Source organism: Lygodium microphyllum, chromosome 3 (genome assembly GCF_053477565.2).
Source record: "Lygodium microphyllum isolate KBCC chromosome 3, Lygodium_microphyllum_v1.1.10, whole genome shotgun sequence".
NCBI classification, from domain to species: domain Eukaryota; kingdom Viridiplantae; phylum Streptophyta; class Polypodiopsida; order Schizaeales; family Lygodiaceae; genus Lygodium; species Lygodium microphyllum.
In genome coordinates, this window is record NC_141137.1 from 152593403 (window position 1) to 152602150 (window position 8748).

The window sequence follows — 8748 nt, forward strand, 5'->3', positions numbered from 1 at the left end:
TATCAACATTGCCTCCTATTCTATTTGTACCTGAGATGGCTAGGATCCTGTAAATCTCATTGAACTCTCTCTCCTAGCAGCACAACCTTTGAGTCCTTTGCTCTTGACTATAGCTCACTATGCATTGTATTGTGATCCATCCTAGCCTCCTCTCCTCCTCATGATTGGATATAATATTAGTTGTTGAAGGTCATTCTTGATGCATTATCCTTATTTGTTGAGTCATATTGAGTGATAAGTCACTGAATGTCATCCGAATACCCTACTACATTAAGGTCAAGGTCAAGGTCATTTTTCTTCGAGCCGGTACCTACCATGGTGGCTCTCTCGTGATCCACTAGTACTTGTATGAGGTTGATTAGGCTGGCTAAAAATGTGTCTCTAATCCTAGCTAGTCCTTTCTTCCCTTAGCAATCTGATAGTTCTCTCTTCCCTAGATCTTTGTTTTTTGTGTTCTTGGATCACTCATCTATTTCTCGGGGTTGCACTCCTATTGGTCCCCTCGAGTGTATTTCTTGTTAATCCAATCGATCTGCCAATGTACACACAATTACACGCTTGAGAGGTGCGACTTGATGTGAATTGTGCAAAATGTGGCTTTTCAATTTTCACATGTGCTTAAATGTCTACAATGCAGAGTGCAACCTTTTCTAGAGTCAACCACATCTAGTTAGTTTCTTGTGATTATAACTTTTTTGCATGGATTGTGATTATTCCTAGAAGTTGATTTTTGGGTCCTTCATGGGTCTTGATAGGTGGTGCGATGGGTGTTCAGTCAAGACATTCAACTTAGGTCTCTATCAAGGGTAAGAGGTAGGTGGTCAATTATTTCAGTTTCCTAGATTGATGGTTCAAAGTTTTGAGTACAAAGAGCTCTATGGTCTCATCTAAATTCGTTTGAATCCCCACCTGGGTTATTGAACAACTAGTTGTAGGACTTAATAAGTCTTAGACTAGCCAAAAATGATCAAAATTAGAGTTCTAGAAAACTTGAATGAGTCCCAAACTCGGCTATTTGAGTGGACTCATAAAGGAAAGTGGCAATTCGAGTGGTCTCAATCTGATTCTGAATCAGAGTTTAAATTCGAGTCGGAGTCCAAATCCGATGGGAATCTGACTCCAAATTTGAGTTTGAATCCAATGGAAATCTAAGTTCGAGTAGTTTGAATCTGATGGGAATCCAATAGGGATCTAAGTCCAAATCCAAGTCTAAATGTGAGTCTGACGGTTTCTGATGGGGATCCAAGTCCGAATCTGAATCCAAGTCCGATTCCAAATTTGAATGCGAGTCTAAATCTGAATATAAGTCCATATCTGAATGTGATGCTTGTGCTCATGGTTTGAGCAGTAGAGGGAAAAATGTTGAATGGCATACATGTTGATTTTATTAATTTAATGCACAATCAATAATGCACCCATGATTCTGACTCAATGCCACAAACATTAATGAAGACTCAAGGCATACTTGGAGTGCCCGAATGTGATGATGCCAAGGATTGCTGGTACTACTGCCTTTTGACCTATAGCTCTTTGTCTCTCTCAATAGCTCTCTCTCAATCTCAAAGTGTGCACATGAGTTCTCTCTTCCCCCTTTTCACCTTTTGTGTTCTCTCTTTCTCCCCTTACACTCTATTTTCCTTCCCAGAAATCCAATATTTTTTTCCTTTCTTTCCATGTTCCCTTGTTTCCTGAGTATATAGAGACTTGTGTTTTCCTTCTTTTTCCTTATTTTCCAAACCTTGATGTCTCAAATTTAATCAAAATATACTTATCCTACTCTAGTTGATGCACAAACATCTTTCTAAACCTAAACTAATCCACAAGAGATATAGAATGGCCTTTGACTCCCTACCTTCCTACCTAAAACTAAGTGCAATTTTTGGAGATGAACTCCTACTTCATCACTAAATTTGGAGTGTGCAAGCACTCAAGCTTGAATCTCTTGGTCTCAACAATGGAATCAAAATGTAACATGTCCAGGTGTTATCCTTAGGACACGTCTTAGCAGTCCATTGGAAAGGATGTCTAGAAAGCTTCGTCCGGCACTCCCATGGAATGTTACAGAGTTTGCGATCTAGGACTCTCCACGTCTGCCACATAGTGGAAGTATTCCAGCCGTTCCCACTTAGGACCGACCTAAATTAGGGTTTTCCCTACTGGTCATTTCCTAACGGCAACTAGCGTCGAACCCAAGCGAACTACTTTACTCAGAAACTCCAGGTCTGAAGTGGATTTACACTGCACTTGGTTCAAGGACAATGGAAAACGAGAGGGATGCGAAGCTGAACCTCTCTGCCATAAGGCATAGTCCCATTCCGTTCCCCTAAAATAGCGTAAATCGGGATCATTTATAACCTAGACCCTAGGTCAGTGCTCTTGCTGTTCAAATCCTTTGAACGACCCTTCCTGCTGTCCCATCCTGATTGCGAAAAGTTCCCAGCCAGCCAAGACCACCCATCCGTAGGACAGACCTATGGCCACATCCATCGCACTTTCCTCAAGTTGTTTTAGTTATTTAATTACCTAACACATTTAGTTGGACATGTATCAATCAGCTTCCTTATTTAGCCTGTTAGGCACTGGTTCCTTCACGTAATTATAGCACTTGACATAGAAAAGCAATGTCAAACAAGTTCCTTTTTAACAGGTTATCATATTTATCTTTGAAATACATAAAGTCCAGCCCGTAGGCTTATCCACAATCCGCCCGAAGGCTATCTAGCAATCCACAAGGATCACTAATCCAAGATTCTGCCTTTAGACTAGTATGTGGGCCTCGAGATCCAATCTCGAGTCACGTTAGCCTCTTGTGCAAGGCCCAGAAGGCGAGGGATTTACGGCCAGAGCCCCCCTGGCACCCAAGCGTGCTCCTGCTCCAAGTAGCGCTCAACGGAGAGACTTCTCGTGGCGGGTTCGTTCCACCTTCCTGGTGCGGTAAAAAACCCCCTTGGTTAGGGTCAGGCAGGCAGTCGGGGGTAACTGAAGCTGCCTCTCCCTTCAAGCCTTCAACCTAAAGCATTAGATATCCATTTATCCTTTAATTCTTTGATCAAACAAAGCAAAACAGTGCTCTTAAATCTGTAACAAGCATAAACATTTCCATTGGTCGTTTATTGTTGGCCAACTGCTAAGGAGTGAATCCTTCCTTCCGAATGCATCCAATACTTGATCGGGAATCAATTGCGACTTGGCAAGATCCCCAATATCCTAGGTTAGGGCCGTACCCTATTAACCCGACTTGGTCAATACCTTAAGTTCATATGTTATTCCTATTTATTAGTTGGTCTCTTGCTTTCAAGCAATTATCTTTACCCAAGAAAGATACTATATTAGGACGATTTTTCATCCTCTTGCAAGATAGCTTGCGTAAGAGTCTACCAACCTCATTCCGAGGAATTTGGCCATTTCCTTGTGATCAATTCACAAGATCGTGCGACTCTACTACTTGTCGTACAAGTGTCGCATCAAGCTCTGGGACTATTTACCCTTCAAATGGAGTCACAGAATAATTTGTTCATGATTACATTAGGCTGATGTTGTCAGTCCTAGGGTTCCAAGTTCCATCTTTTTTTAGCGAGAGATTCCTAGGAAAAAAAAACCTAGATCACTTCTCAAGTATGTTCCAATGTCCCTACATTCCGTGAATGTGGGCAAGTCTTTAGGGTATAGGAGTTTCAGCCTTGGCAATATGAGCGACTAGGTCACGTGTTAAATCCTAGTTAGTTCTTTGGAATTGAATTAGCTCTTTCTAGACAACTCCCTTCCTGGTTTTTAGGTGTTTCGGTTTAAGCCAACTTGTCTATTCTTGAAGGTAATTACACTATCATTTCCATAATCACATGACTCATTGTCTACGCGTAAGTTGATTTTCAAACTCTAACTTTTTGGTTTAAGATCGAGCATAGGTTAGGTTATAGCCTAATTTCAATTAATCATCGAACAAAATTCATGCTAAAACTTGCAACCTTTTCTAATAATTATACAGTTGAAAAACGATATTTATACCAATTGACTAGAGTTATTCAACTTAAGAATCATTTCATGCCTTGCAATTTCCTATGGATTGTTAGAACTTTCCCTAATGACTTATTGTGAAGAAGATATGTCCTAATAATGCGACATGCAATTTATACTCCCATGCCTAAATGAAGTACACTATCTTAATTCCCCTTTGTAAAGATGGACATTAATCAAATTTCAATTTATTGCAATGCATAAAACTACTTGCTAGAAATGCATATCAATTTTTTGCTCACTTTATTTTGTTCATTTTATTGAAAATACTAATGACCGAACTTTTCTGTCTCGTGAGCTAATTCTTTCAGAATTAACCTAAGTATTTAAGACGAAAAATAATGCATCCTATCTCCAAAAATCATCCATGCATGATTGAATTATAACAACGTAAAAAAAAAAAGGAAGGAAAACCTGGACTTGTGGTGAGATGTCCATGTGGATGCTAGGAGACGATCCTCGTGCGGTTGCACCTTGGGCTTTCTTAGGAGCCATCGCAAATGTAGCATTTATGTCTTGGATGCGGCTTTGCGAACTCCTTTTTGAAATTCCACCGTCCTTTATGAGTTTTCTTTTCCTTCCTTTCGTAGAAGCTCTTTGAAGGGATACTTTTGTGGAGGAGGGGAGAAACCACGAAAAGGGTTTAAAACCCGGGAAGGGGGTGTTTTAAAATCCTCCGCGAGTAAGGCCCATTAAGCCATGCGAAAGGGCTTAATGGCTTTTTAAGGACCCATAGGAAAGGGAAAAATAAAAGGTGTAAAAGACCCTTACGAGGGCTTTTGTGTGGGGGAAAAAGGTGTCAAAAGACCCTTGACAGTGGATTTTGTGTGGGGGCTTAAAGAGGAGTCTTTTGATTTTGTGTTGGGGGGGGGGGGAGGGAAACAAAGGTATGAAAGGGGCTAAGTAAGGAATTTTGCATGGGGGGGGGGAAAGGGCTTAAGGACCACATGAAGGCCCTTTAATGGCAAATCAGGGGGGAAAAGGGGCTTATAGAGCCCTTAGGAGGGAATTTGTGGGGGGGAGGGGGGGGGGGGGATAGTCTTAAGAGCTACAGGAAAGGGGGGCTTATGAGGCCCAACCTTGGAAGCTTCCAAGAAGCTTCCAAGGCTTCTGGATAGTTGCAGAGCCCACGTGGAAGGAGAAAGGGAGGTAGTATGGTGACGTGCCGACGTAGTATAGGGCGGACTGCAGCGATGATGGCGGTGATCTCCTTTGGCTCCATAGCAACAAATCGGCAGCGTTTTGATTTGCAGCATCAGTGTCCACTCCTCTCTCTCTACCTCACGGCCACCAGCAACAGAGTATCTCCTCTCCTCTCTCCCCTATGCAATCAGACGGCGTCTCTTCAGCCTCTTATGGCAGCGCCCTCCTTCTTGGCTATGCCCCATAGCCTTTATATAGGTGAGGGGAGGGGGATCCTCCCTCCGCTACACATCAATACACATGAGCCTTGTCAAGATTGTGGGAGAGAAGGAAGGAGTCTCACTTGTAGCTTTCTTGCTTGCACAATAAGGGAATACACACAAGGGTGGAGGCTGAAAACAGTTATCCTCTTCTTAGTTGTGTAAGCCAAAAGAACTCTCATACAAAGAAATAGAAGAACCCTATATATGGGTCTCAAGCCAAACTCAACTAACTAAGGTGGCATACTAACTGAGCCACGAACTAGAGTAGATAAGGATAGCTGTCATGTAGCTATTATTCATGGACGGTGTACCAACCGCATCTGCAACTGACAAGTCAGTGACATAAATGTACAACGGTCACCCTCGCATATCACGAGTGGAGCTCGATATCTCAACACTCCCCCTCGAGCTCAATCCCAACTACTGCACACCAAGCAGGTCTCTGAACTTGCGCAGCTTCTCTACGCCCAATGCCTTCGTGAATATGTCAGCTACCTGATCCTCTGTGCTGACATAAACTAGATCAATAAGACCTAGTAAAACCCTCTCCCGCACATAGTGATAATGCACCTCAATGTGCTTTGTTCTAGCATGATCGACTGGGTTATTTGCCAAGTGTATCCTACTCATGTTGTCATAATAAATGACAACTAGCCCATCTGTAGACTGATGCATATCATAAAGTAGCTTATGCAACCAAGCTACCTCACATGCAGCCATTGCTGCACCCTTGTACTCAGCCTCTGTGCTTGACAAGGCAACTGTAGGCTATTTCTTGCTGCTCCAAGTGATTGCAGCACTCCTAAAAGAGAAAACATATCCACTGGTAGATCGTCTATCAGAGATACTACCAGCCCAATCAGCATCAGTGTATCCATGCAACTGTATCTGAACCCCAGTCTAATAAAGTAGTCCATACTGCAATGTGGACTTCACATACCTGAGTATGCGTCTAGCCACATCCAAATGCAGTTTCCTTGGAGCCTGCATAAACTGACTTACCAGTCCAACAACATAGCTCAAATCTGGCCTGGTAATAGTCATATAAATCAAGCTTCCTACTATGCGTCTTTACATAGTAGGGTCTTCCAGAAGCTCACCTGCATCTGCGCTCAGCTTCACATTCTACTCCAAAGGAACTGAAATAAGCTTACAGCCTGTCATCCCATATTTGGACGGCATGTCCCATCCATACTGCCTCTGCAAGAGCTGTATCCCACTTGGTGATCTAATCACCTCAATGCCGAAGAAATAACGTAGCTCTCCCAAATCCTTCATCTCAAACTTCTGCTTCAATAGCATTTTCACATGAAGCATATCTTCGTCACTGCCACCTGTCATAATCAAATCATCAACATAAATGACAAGTAGCATAATACATTTCTCTGTTTTTCTCACATAAAGTGAGAAGTCTGCCTTGGAAATCTGAAAGCCAATAGTGACAAGATATTGACCTATCTTTTCAGACCATGCTCTAGGTGCTCGCTTCAAGCCATACAATGCTTTCTTCAACCTGCAAACAAACTCAGGATGAACAGCATGCACATAACCTGGTGGCTGCTCCATATAGACCTCTTCTTGCAAATCACCATGCAAGAAGGCATTCTTTACATCAATCTGATATAAAGACCATTCCTTTGATGCAACTATAGCAACGACTGCTCTTACGGTTGCCATCCTTGCAACCGGACTGAATGTTTCTTCATAGTCAATGCTATATGTTTGTGCATACCCCTTGACTACTAATCTTGCCTTGTATCTGTTCACAGAACCATCTGCATTGTGCTTCACCTTATAAACCCACTTACAGCCAATTGCATTCTTACCTTTATGCAAAGGTACCAATTCCCATGTAGCATTTGCTTCCAAGGCATCCATCTCTTCATCCATGGCTTTCTCCCATTTTTCTTTTCCCATGGCTTGCTCAAAAGAAGTGGGTTCTGGTTCCTGTATCACTTTGACCATATAGGCATAGTGAATGGCTGTAAATCCATCATATTTCAGCCTATCCACAGGATACCTAGCTCTGGTAGACCTGCACAAAGTAGGTTCACTCCTAGGTGCTCTCAAAACATCCCTGGTCTTCCTTACTCCAGGTGTAACAATAGAAGGAATACCCAACTCATCATCAATGCTCTGTTCTGAGCCACTGGATTCACCATCCACATAAGAGTAACCAGCATTCACATCAAACTTGGGCTGATCTACCTTCTCTTTTCCTTTTCGTGATACATGCATACCACTATCTATATTGCTTTGAGAAGATTCTCCTGATCTCAATCTGCCTGTCCATGGCGAAGAATGTGAACCACTGCTAGAGGACGCTCCAGGTCCACTAATATTTTGTGACTGCTGCTGTGAATTCTCTGCAGCATTACCATTTTGTGCATCTACATCATCAATCACATTTACTGGTTTATACCAGATACTCATCTCATCAAAAACATCTTTGCTCACTGTAAACTTACGAGTAGAAGGGTTATAGCATCTATACCCTTTCTGCTGCAAAGAGTAACCAATAAAGATGCACTTCTCAGCTTTTGGATCCAACTTGGATCTCAACTCATTTGGCACATGAACATAGGAAATGCAACAAAAAATTTTCAAATGAGAAATATCTGGTTTCCTACCAATATACCTCTCCTCTGGAGTCATCCCATGTATTGCTGCAGTGGGAGTCCTGTTCATTATGTAGATTGCTGTAGCAACTGCCTCAGCCCAATAAAAATCTAGCAAGTCTTTTTCGTTGAGCATGGCATGAGATACCTCTCCAATATGCCTCTTTTTCCTTTCTGCAATTCCATTTTTTTGTGGGGTATGACTACATGAATATTGCTGCTTTATGCCATGCTCTTGCAAGAACCTTGCAAACTCATTTGAGAGGTACTCTCCCCCTCCATCTGATCTTAGGTATTTTATTTGCAGGCCTGTTTCTTTTTCAACCATAGCTTTAAGAGTTTTGAAATGCCCAAAAACTTCACTTTTCTTTTTCATAAAATACACCCAAACTTTTCTGCTATAGTCATCAATAAAAGTGACAAAATAATGACAGCGTCCAAGAGATGTAGCTTTAGTAGTCCACACATCAGAGTGGATTAATTCCAATGGCTTCTTACTCTCTTAAACATGTCTAGGAAATGGTTTCCTTGCCTGTTTTCCAAATTGGCAGGCTTCACATACCTTATGCATTTCTGTAACCTTGAATTTAGGCAATCCTGCAATAATATTTTGGGCTTGCATTGATTTAAGTCGTTGTACATTAACATGACCAATGTGTTTATGCTAGATATCAATATCTGCAACTACACCGGTCCCATGTGCAAACATT